Here is a 17,318-nt window from a genome sequence, read left to right as displayed (position 1 = left end):
CTGCTGCTCCAACTTCAGAAGGAGTTCTGAAGAACTTTCAAATCAGATAGAGATCTGATTTTTGGAGCATATATTCATGAGGAGAAGACATTCTAGGTTCTATTTAAGTGGATATCGGTAGAGGTCAGGTGCTTGTGTGGCTACATCAGAACCTCGGCCTGTGCAGAATCATCTACAGGGTAATCAGATTACCCTTGAGGTATGTCTATACTTCTCATACTTTTAGATTTAATTTTAGATTTTAAATATCAGATAATAAAATTATATTTAATATATATTAGATCTAAAATAGCATAGGATAAAAATTTTTAAATTATTCCACCCCAGATTTGATGAAATCTGGAAGATCCTACAAAGAAAAAAGGCGGTTTTTTCTTCAACTAGTATCAGTTCATGGCTCAGTTTCTGATCTAATTTAGATCTAATTTTAATTTTAATTTATTTGATATTAAAAGATTTTAAATATCACATCAGATATGATAGGATCTAAAATCAAAATATTTAAAATTAAATTTAAGAAGATCTAACATACATGAGATGCATGACTAGACTAGGATTAGTTGAATCCATGAACAGTCTTAAGTTTTATGTTTTAATGAGATTAAAATATGAATTAAATCTAATTTATTTTTTATTTTTTTTATAATTATAAGTATTATAATCAGATCAAAAAATAAAAAATAAAATTTTAATTATTTTATAAAATTGATCTGTTGCATGCCTAGACTAGTTGTAGAATTGTTCTAGTAACTTATCTAGAATAGATTTAATTTTAAATAGTTCAATTTAAATCTTATTTTTTAGATATTATATGTGATGTATCAGATCTGAAAGTATGTTAATTAAATTAATTTTTGATACATGAGATGTATGTAAAGCATGTATTAGTTAGATCTTAAATTGTATATGAGATATGTAAATTTAGATCTAACTAGTTTTGTAGTTAAATTTATATTTTTGATTAAGGTGTTCCTCATGGCTGTCCAATCATAAGAATAAAATAGGGTTTTAAGACCCTCTCTTCTCATTCAATGGGGTGTTCATATGACGTGTAGGGGTGCCGCGCGTTCATCCTTAATCAGAAATCAAAACTTATTTTTCTGTAAAATCTTAGATCCTGAAATCTTAGAATTTATTTTACATATTTTGTTTATGAATCCAAACTTAATTAATAAATTAAGTTTATAAAATCAATTTGGTCTAAAATTAAAAAATTCAGATCTAAGATATTTTCATAAAATTGGGTTCAGGCTTGAGTAGCTCAATTAGGTCTAGCGATTGATCAAACTGAATCAAGAGTTGATTAGGTGGGATCATGAAAGCTAATAATTGACCAGCCTAATAGGATTAAGTCTGGATCAAGGTCGAATCATATTTAGATGTGACTCGATCAAATTAATATCTAATTTGGCTCAGTGGTTAGAGTCTAGATTGTAGGCTAACCCAATTGGTTCTGATTCGATAATTTGGTGTCTAAGGTAAGTTGGGCAGATGTGATCGATTGATTTTTAATTGAGAGCTACTCGACTCGAATGCGTTCTTATCGAGTTAATGGCATATCCCTTCCACCGGTCTCACTTACCTGGCCATATGTGTCGACCCAGTTCTGATTAGAGGTGGCTAACAATTCGAGCTAACCCATGCCACTAGGTTAGTCATAATTGTTATGACTATGTCAAGTCAAGTTTAAAGAGATCTAAATCAAATCTCTCTAAAAAAATATTAAGTCTAGGTCTTCCACCATTGTGGATGTGTAGGCCCTTCCTGGGATTGATTGTTTTCAGCTGGATACAGTGGCTCAGTTGCACCGAAAAGATGCAACCATGTCCATTAGGCATTGGATGCTACAGATTAGAGGATGGGCTAGACTCAATATTTCGGATACGGTGAGGGACCCTATCAGGAATCTAGTTCGTGCAAATGGTGGGTTTGACTTAACTAAGGATTGGAGTAATATCTCGGGCACGGTGAGCTTCATGAATTAGAGATCAAGTTTTGGGTGCACCATGATTAGAGAATCATTGGACAAGAGTTGTCCACTCATCGGTTGACCCATCACTAATAACTGTTAGGTGAGGTGATGAGTCAGTTGATGAGACTGCACCACCCACTAGAAATCACTGATCACAGAGATTTTCACATCTCTACCAAGGGAGTGTAGGGATATGAGAAAATAGTGGGAGCCTAATTTATTTAAAAATAAAACTCTTAAATAAATTGGTTAAGTCTGATTACAAAATCTAACTAGAAACTTTTGACTCTTTACAGAAAATATGTCTGCCTCAAATCCCCTGACCAAAATACTAGACACCCACAGATTGACTGGATCCAATTTCAAAGACTGGTTGAGGAACTACAGAATTATTCTGGATTTTAAAAAATTAACTCATGTCTTGGATCAGGACCCACCTGCCATGCCAGCACGTCCGACTGCTGAACAAAGAGCGTCTCTGGAAAAATAGATGGATGATGATAACAAAGTAAGGTACTACATGTTGGGTGCAATGTCTGATGACTTACAGCACCAACATGAGAATATTTTGACTACCCGCCAAATGTTGGCTCACCTGCAAGAGTTGTCTGATGAACAGAGTCACGCGACTAAGTATCAAGTCTGTCAAAGACTTTTTAAGGCTAAAATACATGATGGGCAGTCAGTCCAAGATCATTGTTTGACAATGATCAAGGATCTTGAGGAGCTTGAGAAGCTCGGTATCATCTTAGACAAGGATTTTCAGATTGATGTGATCTTTCAGTCCTTGTCCGATGCATATGGTCAGTTCATCATGAACTTCCATATGCATAAGATGCAGTGTACCTTGGCCGAGTTAATGAACATGCTGGTTACGGCTGAGCTTTCTATGAAGGGTTCAAAAGGCTCAGTTCTTATTGTGGAGCGGACTTCTTCCAAGAGAAAGTCTTTTGGAAAGAAAAAGAAGTCTGCGAAGAAGCAGAAGGTGGATGGGAAGAAGAGGAAGCGAAACTGTCCTCAGTACCTGGCCACCCTAAAGAACAAGAAGGATGGTCCTTCTAGAGGTATGCTCATTTTAGAATCTAACCTTATGGTTTCTTCTGCATCCAATTGGGTGCTTGACTCTGGTTCTAGTGCTTATTTGTGCACTTCTATGTAGGATCTTGAAGAGAGCAAGAGGCTGAGGGATGGGGAGATAATCCTATGCATCGGGAACGGAGCAAGAGTTGCTGCTGTGGCCGTGGGTACCCACCCTCTGTAATTATCATTAGGATTAGATTTATTTCTTAGAGACTGTTATTATGTGCCTGCAGCAAGCAAAAATTTGATTTCTGTTTCATGTTTAGCACAAGAAGGCTATGTGATTAGCTTTCATAAGGATCATTGTAACATATTTTATGAAATTAATAAAGTTACAGATGGTTTTCTTATTAATGGTCTCTATCAGTTACATGTTGATGTATCTGTATTTAATATCGAGCAAAATGTGAATGCCATAGAAATTAAAAGGCCTAGAGATAGTCTAAATAATAGGTATCTGTGGCACCTAAGACTAGGTCATATAGCGGAAGACAGGGTTAACAAATTGAAAAAATTTGGGCTATTTAGTCTGTTGGCTTTCGAGTCATATCTAGTTTGTGAATCATGCCTTCAAGGCAAAATAACCAAACTCCCTTTTGTGGGACATGGAGAAAGGGCCATAGACCTACTTACCCTAGTACATATGGATGTGTGCGGCCCATTTGATGTGCCGGCTAGAGGCAACTACGTCTACTTCATTACCTTTACCGATGACATGTGTAGGTATGGGTATGTGTTTCTAATGAAACACCAGTCTGAAGCTTCTGAAAGGTTCAAAGAATTCAGATATGAGGTAGAAAAACAAATAGGAAAGCCCATTAAGGTTCTTTGATCAGATCGAGGAGGTGAATATCTTAGTCAAAGTTCCTAGACTATCTTAAGGACAATGGTATAGTCTCTCAATAGACTCCACCTGGAATGCCTCATCTCAACGGAGTTTCAGAATGGAGAAACCGGACCCTATTAGATATGGTCTGTTCCATGATGAGCTTCACGGACCTCCCTGAATTTTTTTGGAGACATTGTCTCATGACAGCAATTTATGTATTGAATAGGGTTTCCTCTAAAACCATTCCTACCACACCGTATAAGATATGGCATGGTAAGAAGCCAAGTCTGAATCATCTCAGAATTTAGGATTGTCCGGCTCATGTCAAGAGGCAGCAGGCGGACAAGTTAGAGTTCAGATCTTTTAAAGCTCGATTCATAGGATATCCTAAAGAGTCATTAGGATACTATTTTTATATTTCGAAAGACCACAATGTGATTGTGAGTTGAAATATTATTTTTTTGAAAAATAGTTTATTCAAGATAGTGGCATCGAAAGAATAATTAAGCTCAAAGAGAATATCTCCTAAGAGCAACGAGCTAAAGAACCTGAAGAACCAAATCAATCAGAACCAGTTCTAACACAACCTCTTCCACCTCGTAGATCGACTAGGATTTTCTATCCTCTTGAAAGGTACTTAGGTACCATACAAGAGGATGTAGAGAAAATATTCCTCATGGAAAATAGGGTTCATGGTGATGATCCCAAAATCTATTACAAGGCGATATCAGATATTGACTCCGAGAAATGGTTAGAGGCAATGAGATCAGAAATTGACTCGATGCACTCAAACCAAGTCTGGACCTTGGTAGATCCACCTGAAGGTATTGTACCTATTGGGTATAAATGGATCTTCAAGAGAAAGATAGGTGTAGATGAAAATGTGGAGACATTCAATGCTAGACTCATAGCAAAAGGTTATAGTCAGCGTGAAGATATTGACTATCAGGATACCTTCTCGCCCGTAGCTATGCTAAAATCCATCCACACATTGCTTGCTGTTGCAGCCTATTTCGATTATAAAATATGACAGATGGACGTGAAAACGGTGTTCTTAAATGGACATCTTGAGAAAGATATCTATATGGAACAACCACTTGGTTTCACATCCAATGATGATGATCACAGGATCTGCAAGCTGCAAAGGTCCATTTATGGACTTAAGCAAGCATCTCGGAGCTGGAATACTCATTTCAATGATGTGATCAAAATGTTTGGTTTCATCAAGAACGAGGAGGAATCATGTGTGTTCAAAAAGGTCAGTGGGAGCATAGTTATCTTCCTTGTATTGTACGTAGATGATATCTTCCTAATTAGGAATGATATTCTCATGTTGACCTCAGTCAAAGTATGGTTGTCTAAGGAGTTCTCTATGAAAAATCTAGGAGAGGCATCCTTTATACTGGATATTAAGGTCTATAGAGATAGACCAAATAGGATGCTCGGACTTTCACAGAACATGTACATAGAGGAGGTGCTAAAAAGATTTAGCATGAAAAACTCCAAAAGAGGTTTATTACCTTTTAGACATGGCATTCATCTTTCCAAGAAGATGTGCCTTAGCACACCTGAGGAGATTAAACACATAAGTAAGATCCCTTATGCTTCGACAATAGGGAGCCTCATGTATGCCATGCTATGTACACGACCTGATATAGCCCATGCTGTGAGTGTCACAAGCAGATATCAGTCAAATCCAGGCGAAGAGCACTAGATTTCTGTGAAATGTATCCTTAAATACTTGAGAAGGACTAAGGATATGTTTCTAGTCTTTGGGAATGGAGAACTCCAGATTCAGGGATATACAGACTCAGACTTTATGTCTGATATAGATGATCGAAAGTGGACATCTGGGAGTCTGTTCATTTACAATGGTGGTGCAGTTAGCTGGAAGAGTTCCAAGCAGACGGTGATTGCTGATTCCACCATGGAGGCAGAGTACATTACTGCATCGGAAGCTGCGAAGGAGGTATTCTAGTACAAGAAGTTTGCCGCAGAGCTTGGAGTGATGTCATCGGATGCCATACCTCTTTACTATGATAATAATGGCGCCATAGCCCTAGATAAAGAGTCAAGGTCTCATCAAAAGTCTAAGCACATCGAGTGGTGATTCTATTTGATCCGTGATTATCTCGAAAAGGATTATGTCGAGGTCAAGAGAGTCGACTCCACAGACAATGTGGTAGATCCACTGACTAAGCCATTGGGCCAGCAAAAGATCGAAGCCCACCTTGAGAAGATGGGACTTAGATATGTAGCCAATTGATATTAGGTCAAGTGGAAGTTTGTTAGATGTGTGCCCTAGATGCCAAATTGGCTGACACATTCCTGTACAAATCTAATAGCAAATTTATAATTTTGACTATAAATCAATCAATGGGTTATTCTTCTATCACATTGTGTACATTGTGTCTGTGATACATCCTTTGAGTTAGTAGGAATGTCAATTCATATTTTCAAGAGTTGAAAATTTAAGGCATGAATTTACATAACTAACTCATAAACAGCTCCTGACTATAGGATCATCACGAGGATGGTGATCGATCTGAAAGGTTGGTGTACGATCACTTTCTTAGGGTAGATGTGTCTTGAGTCTACGATGTAGAGACATCAGAACAAGAGTATAGATATTCATTAAGAACGAGAGTACTGAGCGTGATCATATCGAGCAGTTATAAAGAAGTCTACCTCCTAATCGATGACTAGCTCGATGCTGCAGTTGTGTGTCTAGTTCTTTGACCTGAGGTGCATCGACAGTTCACCTTGAGTGTGTTATAGTTTGACTATACCATAACTCGATCTCCTAGCCATTCGAAACCCTGAGGTGTATGTTGGCTGTAGCATATTCATTGTAGGAACTAGGTCGCACCAAGATGAGATCTATCAACCTCGGTAGATGAGAGGAGTAGTCCTATGATGATCGAAAGATCAAGTCCTTAAGCCGATGGCCATGGCAGAATGAAATAATGAAAAAAGAGTTTTCCATTAGAATTTTACATCAGACTCGGATCGGTCGATTAACTCATATGACTGATGTTGGGTTTGACGAGTTCACCTTAACCCTAATTTAGTCGGGACTCATGATAGAGGAACTCAATCATACAGGTAGCTACACCGAGAGGTTCATCTTTAGTTTTGATGGATTGCCACCATATACTGCTAGGTGTCACTGGTGGATTTTGAGAGCAATTAGAATGATCTTGATGATCGATCATTCTAATTATCTGAATCAGAAGAGTTCTGGTCCATCGAAAGGAGTTTCGATGATGTCGATGATGAGATCACGACATGTCTCATTACCATACAAAATTGAACCTAATTGGGTCACACAAACAAGGGTTAGGGTCTAGATGTCATCAATTGGGCTAATCCAATTGATTTGGATAAGATCCAATTAGGTTCAAGGAAATCATGCTAGCACACGATTGAGCCTAACTTTCTCCTCGTGTAATCTTTTCTATCTCTACTGAGCCAAATATGATTTGACTCATTCAGAGAACCTTAGGAAGGTTTCTCTCAGTCTAAATGAAGCTTATCCAGCTCAGAAAAGACTTGTCTTAATTCATGAGATGAATTTAAGACAAGCACCTGCTAATTCTTGTCACCTGCCAATTTTATTTTAGGACATCTGTCAAATGTTGACATATGGGTCTTAAACTGAAGAGAGCTCATTGGAGGATTTTTGTAGAGTGTCCACATGCCAAAACCATATTGAATTGGGCACCATAATAAGATTATGGCGTGAGCCCAATTGGATTAAAGTGGGCACCCCAAATTGATAAAAATGAAAGAGTCCTAATTAACATGGACTCTTTGGCGCCACCTTGCTTGTGCTTATCCAAAGTTGGTGCCAACATAAAAGAGAGGGTGGGAGTTCTTATCTGATGTAATCAGATGACATCACTCCATCAATCAAAATTTTTCCAAAATTTATTAGAATTTTTTGATTGGTCGAATGATGTGGCACTGCGCAGCATACAGAGTCTATAAAATCCCTATCTGCATCTAGGGTTTGAAAGTTTCTGCTCAATATCCAGCCAAAACAAGAATCCTCTCCTCTTCTCCATACCCTCCCTGCTCTCCTCTCTCTCCTCTTCACATCCAAAGAGTTGGACGTTCATCTAGTGCAAGGAAAAGGCGTGGTGACTCCTGGAATAGAAGGCTGTAGGATATCTTCGACAGGCTGCTGCTCCAACTTCAGAAGGAGTTCTGAAGTACTTTCAAATCAGATAGAGATCTGATTTTTGGAGTATAGATTCACGAGGAGAAGATATTCTAGGTCCTACTTGAGTGGATATCAGTAGAGGCTAGGTGCTTGCGTGGCTACATCAGAACCTCGGACTGTGCAGAGATCATCTACAGGGTAATCAGATTACCCTTGAGGTATGTCTATACTTCTCATACTTTTAGATTTAATTTTAGATTTTAAATATCAGATAATAAAATTAGATCTAACATACATTAGATCTGAAATAGCATAGGATAAAAATTTTTAAATTATTTCATCTCAGATTTGATGAAATCTGGAAGATCCTACAAAGAAAAAAGGCGATTTTTCCTTCACTTTTGACACGCTAAAGAGGAGAGGGTGTTGAATATTTTGGCATCCAAATATGAGTGGGCGTGGGCTTCTTATGGCTCATGGAGGAAGTGGAGTCCAATTCACATGGAACTCCTCTTTAGATGGCTGATTTAAACCAAATAAAATTTTAACCAATTCTAATCATATTAAAAATTGATTAGACCCAAATAGATCAAAATTCTAATCTGATTAGGAGTCCAAACTATTGAGATTAAATGTCACCTAATTAGAGGTGGAGTCCTAGTCCTTTTAGACTCTCTCTTAGTGCTTGAGTCAAACTCAATTTAATCTTAATCCAATTAGAATTTAGTACACCCATGAAGAATAAAATTCTTAATCTAAATAGGAACTCAAACACTCTTAATTAGATTCTTATCTAATTAGAAATTAGGTCAAATTTAAATCCTAATCAAACAAAGAATTATTCTCCTATGCAATTTGATTATCTCATAATCTAATTAGACTTGATCAAATCAAACTTATGTCAAGTCAAATTGAATCTAATTCAATTAGACTTGATATATGCCTCATCGCTCAATCAAATTAATCCAATTAACAGTCCAATTGCTAATTAATCCTCCTATAACTCATTAACTCTTTAGTGAGTTACTTAATTGTAACTTTTGCATTAGATTAATCATCAATTAAATTGATAATTAAATCCTATCATGATTCATAATCATAATTCAACAATCTGATCAATCAAAAATCTCTTTGTGTGTGACTCCATAGGTTCTATTCTATCTGGTAGTGAGATATATTGTGATCCCTATCACAATATCATCAAAACTCCTTTCAATAGATTGAAACCATTCCAACTCTGCCCATCAAAGATTATCGAGATGATGCTTATGGGTCTCATAATCTACCAGTGACACCTAGCAGTATGTAGTAGCAATTCAGTAGAATAAAAAAATGATGAATCTTTAGGTACAGTTAACGTATGATACAGTTTTTCTATCGTGTGTCCCAACTAGATGACAAGTCATGGATAAATCGTCAAACCTCATCATCGGTCATATGATAGATTCAATTAGCTCGAGTCCATGTGTGATTCTCATAAAAACTCATTTTTATTAATCACATTGTTATGGCTATAGACTTAAGAACTCAGCTTCTTAAATCTCATAGGACTACTTTCCTCTGCTAGGATCGATAGATTCCATCTTGGTGTACACTCTACTCCTACAGTGGATCAACTGTCATCAATATCCACTACAAAGACTCATTGAGTCAATATTTATGTATAGTCAAACTTCAGCATCCTCACTGCGAGCAGCTATAACACCGCAGGTCAAAAGACCAATCATATCACTGCAGTATCGAGAAAGTCACTAATGAGTGAACAGACATCCATATGACTTCTCGTATTAGTCACGCTCAGTACTAGTTGTTCTCCAACAACCACTTGCACTCTCGCTCTAGTGTCACTACATCGCAGACTCGAGACTCATCTGTCTGAAGAAAGCAATCCATACACTAGTCTATCTGGATCAATCACCATCCCTATGATGATTCTATGATCAAGAGCAATTTAGGAATTAACCATCAATGACACATGTCTCAAATTCTTAACTTTTTGAGAATATGTATCATCATCTTGTTAATCTCTTGGATAATTTATAGACACATAAAATATGAATGGTATTATAAGTATCCTTTAAGTATAAAATCATATCCTAGTAATATGATATGCGTCAGCCAAGATTGACTTCTAGGACATACATTCAACAATCTCCCACTTGCACTAAAGCCAATCTGCCATATACCAAGCTCTATCTTCTTAAGATAAACTTTAGTCTTCGGCTAGCTAAGTGACTTATCAGTGGGTTAACCATATCTCATATAGAGTTTGCTCTCTGCACCTCTATGTATTTCTACTTGAGGTAGTCGCGTATTCTGTTACTCTATGTGCTTGGATATTTGGTGAGACCTAGGCTCCTTAGCATAGGCTGTGGTGCCATTGTCTTTGCAGTATAGTGTCATGACATTTGATGGCATCACATCTAGTTCTGCAACTAACATAAAAATCAGAATGCATCCTATACATTTACAGTGTACTTAGCTTCCATTGATCGATTGCTTGAAATCTTTCCAAGATATCGAGATGATTACACCTATGATGTAGACATTCTACCATTAACATCAGATATAAAATCTGAATTGGTGTATCCTCTCACTCCTAACTTTGACCCTTCTTTAAAATTAAGAATAAATACTTTAGTTTTTTTCAAGTATTTAAGGATATTTTCACAGTAATCCAGCACTCTTAACCTGGATACAACTGATATCAACTCGTGACATTCACAGTATTAACTATATCAGTTCAAGTATATTTTATGACATATATATATACCCAAGAGGATAGCAGACTCCTCTTCAAAATTTTTATGCTGAATCCTTTCAGCATCTACTCTCTGTACTTTATCTGTGAAAACACAAGCATCCAATTGCATCTATCTCTATAGATCTTCATATTCTCAGAATATAGGATGTTTGCTTTTTGTCTTTCATGGAGAATTTTATATACAACTATATTTTAATCGATGTCGGTATTGGATACTCCCACTGATCTTTTTGGAAATACATAATTCTTCATTTCTGATCAAACAATTTGATCATATCATCGAAATGAATGTTCCAACTCCAAGATTATCACAGACTTTGTGATCTCCTATCACAAGAAGTAAAATCCATAAGCTAATCGATATAGAAATCTTCAAAAGATATTCATTCAGGAAAGCTATTTTATATCTCTTTCTTGGAGTCAATGTCTAACATCATCTCGTTGTAGATTTTTTGGGATCATCTCTATGTTTCCTATCTTTCATAAGAAGTAATTTTTTCTCTACATCCTCTGTTAAGCATATCTAAGTACCATTCGAGAGGATGGAAGATCCTACTGTATGTACGAGATGGAAGAGGAATATATATATACTAGCTCATCATGAATAGGTTATTTAGGTCCCATGGTTCACTGCTCTTCAGAGATACTTGTTGTCCCAAGAATTAATTTTTATGATCACAAACCATTTGAGGAGACTACTAATGAGTTTCTTATCCTTAAAAGATACCTTAGTATTATTTTAGATAGTCCAAAAATGTTGAGTTTAAAAAACTCCTTCAAGGGTGCCAAAGTTGAAGATTCTGTAAGTTGGAGATATTTTTGAAACTTTTTTGAAGTATCAAATTCATTCAAATTTATTTAAGAGTATTTGATAGTATTTTGATAGGTTTCAAACCTTAAATATATGAAAAACTGGATTGAAACAAAATGGAGCGACCCAACTGGGTCATCTCCTTTTATTGGGTAGTCGGCATGCACCTGTTTTGGCTTGTGGCACACAGTGGGATGACCCATAGGTCGACCTCTGAGACCCTGAGATCAAAATAAAGAGTCTGATTTTCTATTTGGCCAAATGAGGTGACTTATGGATCTACCCATTCTTAGTAAGGCATCCCATGGGTCGATCCATTCTGAGCGAACACTTGTAATGACTAGTTTTCATCCCATTGTTGATGCATTTAATGTGCACTAAATACACTCCAACAGCTCTTAACCGACTCTAAGACACTCTCAAGATCAAATGAAGACTATAAATGCTCTCTAGAGGTGAAAAATCAAACAAGAAATAAGTATTCAAGCTCAAATTTGTGAAAGAAAAAAAAATCCTAGAAAGAAAGAAAAGAAGCATTTAATCAGTTCACCAACCACTCTCCAGTTGCATTCAAGTTTCTCAATCATTTGATGGTGTCTAACAAAGGCATCTACTCTTTGAGTATTGTGCTTTAATTATTTTTATTATGCTCATTTAAGGAGCTTGTGTGTGCTGAAATTTTTGTACTCATATCTTTTGTTATTGTATATTGAGTTTTGAGTTTTGGGAGATTCCAAAACTCAGAAAGGTTGATCCAAACCTGTAATCGAAGGGTTTGTGGGTTGGCTTGTATCCGAAAAATAAGTGTTCTTACTTAGACAGTAAGGATTGGTGTTATCCGATGTATTGTATTTCAAAATTCTTTTAGTGGATTGAATTTTCAAGTTGGGACTTGGAGAGTGGATGTAGGTGCAAAGTTAGCACCAAACCACTATAAATTCTTTGTGTTTGATGTGCTTGTATATTTTTTTTTCTTCATTATGCTCTATACTTGCTTATTTGTTAATTATAGTTGATCCTCTTTTCTTTATAAATTAACTCACCTCACTCATCAAGTTGAGCACTTTGCTTGTGAGCACTAATCACTAAAATTTTAAAAGATCCAATTCACCCTCCCCCCCTCTTGGACTCCATATCTGGGCAACAAATGGTATCAGAGCCCAGTGCTCTAGTCTTTACTTGATTTAACCATCAAGAGCCAAAGATCTATGGTAGCCCAATTTGATACATCTTTAGCTGAGGGGCAATCCATAAACCGACCTTCACTTTTTAATAGATCTAACTACATCTATTGAAAAACTTAGATGAGAATATTTATCCAAGTACTTGACTATGATATATAGAGTATCATAGTAAATGGACCTTACACACCCACTAAGTTGATTGATGGTGTGTCCCTCCTTAAGCCGGAAGGTGAATGGGATGAGTTTGACAAGAAAATAGATCAGCTCAATGCTAAAGCCATGAATGTCTTATATTGTGCCTTAGATGTAAATAAATTTAACCATATCTTCACTTATAATTTGGCTAAAAAAATTTGGGATAGATTATAAGTTACTCGTGAGGGCACAAACCAAGTAAAAAAATCAAAAATCAACATACTTGTGCACAACTATGGATTGTTTAAAATGAAACCTGATGAATCTATAACATAAATATTTACTCATTTCACTGATATTATAAATGATCTAAAAAGTCTTGAAAAGTGTTATTCAAATAGTGACATTATAAAAAAAGTTCTTAGATCTCTACCAAGATCATGGGAGGCAAAGGTCACAGCGATTCAAGAAGCCAAGGACTTAAACATTCTACCTCTGGAGGAGCTGCTTGGATCACTCATGACCTATGAGCTAACCATGAAGCAACATTCTGAAGAAGAGACCAAAAGAAAGAAGATAATTACCCTCAAATCAATGGCTCAAGAAGAAGAAGATTCAGAAAAATCAAAAAATAGTGAAAATGATAAGGATCTGGCATTAATTACAAGAAAATTCAGACGTTTCATGAGGAAAAGAAGATAAGGGATCAAGAGAAGACCACCAGTTAAGGAAAAACTGAGTAAAGAAAAAGAGAAAGAAACAGTCCATCATTTGTTATGAGTGCAAGAAGTCGGGCCACTTTAGATCGGACTATCCCCAGCTCAAGAAGGGTCCAAAGAAGTTCAAGAAGAAAAAAGCAATGATGGCTACATAGAGCGACAGTGATGACTTCACCTCTGATGATGAATCTCATGAAGAAGCCAATTTGTGCCTTATGGCATATGAAAATGAAGTAACCTCTGAAACTCAAAATGAATTTTCTTATGATGAACTATAAGAAGTATTTCATAAGCTTTTGAATGATTTAAAAAAATTAGGACTGAAAAATAAAGATCTAAAATTAAAAAATCAATCTTTGTTGAAAGAAAAAGAAGAGATCTCCAACAAAAATAAATAATTAGAAATGAAATATCAAACTCTTGTAAAGGAAAATCTGAATCTCAAGGAAGAAGTAACCAAACTGAAATCAATAGTTGATAGATTTATCCTAAGCTCAAATAAACTTCAAATAATTATTGATAATCAAAAGGTAGTGTATGATAAAGCCGAACTTAGTTACAATACTCTTAGAAAATAAAAGTTTCTGAAAAATATTTTTGTAAATGCATCTATAAACAACTTGTCAAATATTACATGTGTTAAATATGGCAAGGTAGGACATAAAGTTTATGCATGTTTGTCAAACAAATTTGTTGGTCCAAATATTAAGAAAATATGGATTTCAAAAGAAACCATTGTGACTAGCCCAAAGGACTCAAGTTAGCTTGGGTACCTAAAATTAAAATTTGATTCCATGTGTGTAGGTATGTCTTGCATCCCAAGAAATGAAGCGAAAATGATATCTTGATAGCGGGTGCTCAAGACACATGACAGGTGATGAGTCTCAATTCATCACTTTGGAAGCTAAGAATGGAGGGATGGTCACCTTTGGAGATAATAGCAAAAGAAAAATTATTGGAATAGGTAATATTGGTATCACTCTTTCCACTTGTATTGAAAATATTTTGCTTGTAGATGGTCTTAAGCATAACCTTTTAAGCATTAGTCAATTATGTGATAAAGATTATAAAGTAGTTTTGGAATCATCAATGTGTATTATAACTAGTCTTTTTGATGATAGTACTAGGTTCATTGAATATAGGCATGACAATGTTTACATAGTAGATTTAGATAATCTTTCCTTGCAAACATGCAATGTCTTGTGGCCATGAATGCTAAAATCAATGAGACTAGTTGGCTTTGGCACCGTAGGCTTGCACATATTAGTATGCACATACTATTTAAAATTATTAAAAAGGATTTGGTTTCTAGTTTGTCAAAGATAAGTTTTGACAAAGATAAAATTTGTAATGCATGTCAATTAGGTAAACAAACAAGAGTTTCTTTTAAACCTAAGAACATTGTTTCAACTTTTAAACCTTTAGAACTTTTACATATGGATTTGTTTGATCCTACAAAGACAACTAGTCTAGGAGGTAAAAGATATGACTTTGTGATTATCGATGATTTCTTACGTTTCACTTGGGTCTTATTTTTAGCATCTAAAAATGAAGCATTTTCAGTATTTTCTAAGTTTTGCCGAAAAGTTTCAAATGAAAAAGGTTTACCAATTATTTTAATTCATAGTGACCATGATACCAAATTTAAAAATAAAGATTTTAAAAAATTTTATGATGAAAAAAAAATAGATCATAATTTTTTTATACCTAGAACATCCCAACAAAATGGGATAGTAGAAAGAAAATATAGAATTTTTGAAAAAATGATCCGTACCATGCTATGTAAGAGCAAGTTTTCAAAATATTTTTGGGTAGAAGCAATCAACACAGTATATTACATCTTAAACCATGCTTTAAAAGATCAATTTTAATGAAAATACTTTATGAATTATGAAAAGGTAGAAAATCTAACATAGGATATTTTTATATTTTTGGTTGCCGTTGCTTTGTTTTAAATAATGGCAAAGATAGCTTAGGTAAATTTGATGCTAAATCTGATGAAGCTATCTTCTTTAGCTATTCCACTTCTAGTAAAATTTTTAGAATTTTTAATAAAAGAACTCTAGTAGTGGAAGAGTCAATTCATATAGTTTTTGATGAGACTAATAATCTTCCATCAAGAAAGAGAGAGGGTACTGATGATGCAGGTATCATGGAAGAAGGAATGAAAGAGCTCACCATCAATGACTCAAATGAGTAAAACAAAGATCAGCTGGAGGAAAAGCATGAGAATGAGAGCATCAATGATCAAAATGTTCAAGAACAATCTCAAGGTACAAGTGATCTTCTAAGAGAATGGAGATATATCCATAATCACCCCAAAAAATTAATCATTGGTAATTCGATACAAGGGATAAGAACTCGATCCTCTCTTAGAGATATATGTAATTATGTAGCTTTTATTTTTCACTTAGAACCTAAGATAATAGAAAAAGTTGAACAAGATCATAACTAGATAAATGCTATGTAAGAAGAGTTAAACCAGTTTGAAAGAAACAATGTATGGACTCTTGTTGCTCAACCTAAAAACTATCCAATAATCGGAACAAAATGGGTATATAGGAATAAATTAGATGAAGATGGTAACATAATTAGAAATAAGGCAAGATTAGTTGTTAAAGGATATAATCAATAGGAAAGAATTAATTTTGATGAAATATTTGCACCTGTTGCTAGATTAGAAACTATAAGAATGCTGCTTGCTTATGCATATTTCATGAATTTTAAATTATTTTAAATAGATGTTAAAAGTATTTTTCTAAATGATTATATTGCTGAAGAGGTATATGTAGAGCAACCTCTAGGCTTTGAAAATCATAAATATCCAGATCATGTATTTAAATTAAACAAAATATTATATGGTTTAAAATAAGCTCCTAGGGCTTGATATGAAAGATTAAGTAAATTTTTATTAGAAAATAATTTTTCAAGAGAAAAAATAGATACAACTCTTTTTATAAAAAAAAAAGATGAAGATATACTAGTTATACAAATATATATTGATGACATTATATTTTGATCTACTAATGAAACTTTGTGTCAAGAATTTATCAAGCTTATACAGAAGGAGTTTGAGATGAGCATGATGGGAGAACTCACTTTCTTCCTCAGACTCCAGATCAAGCAAATGAAGGAAGGGATCTCCATTACCCAAAGTAAGTATACAAGAGAACTATTAAACAAATTTAGGATGGAGAGCTCCAAAAGTGTAAGTACTCCTATGACTCCTTCCTGTAAATTAGACAAAGATGATTATGGTAAGTCTGTTGATTCAAAGCTTTATAGAGGTATGATAGTTTTTTTATTATATTTTATTGTCAGTAGACTTGATATAATGTTCAGCATATGTATGTGTGCTAAATTTCAGTCAAATTCTAAGGAATCTCACTTAAATACTGTTAAAAAAATTTTCAAATACCTAAAAGAAACACAAAACCTAAAACTTTGATTTTCTAAGCAATCTTCTATTGATTTAATAGGTTACTCAAATACAAATTTTGCTGGATATAGATTAGATAGAAAAAGCACTAGTGAAACTTGCCAATTTTGAGGAGTCAATCTCTTGGTTTAGCAAGAAGCAAAATTCGATGGCATTATCTACGGCTAAGGTCGAGTACATTGCAGCTGAAAATTGCTGTACTCAAATCTTGTAGATTAAA

The sequence above is a fragment of the Elaeis guineensis genome, chromosome 6 (assembly GCF_000442705.2).
Source record: "Elaeis guineensis isolate ETL-2024a chromosome 6, EG11, whole genome shotgun sequence".
Classification (NCBI taxonomy): Eukaryota; Viridiplantae; Streptophyta; class Magnoliopsida; order Arecales; family Arecaceae; genus Elaeis; species Elaeis guineensis.
The sequence above is the reverse complement of the archived record's forward strand: the minus strand, read 5'-3'. Positions refer to the sequence as shown.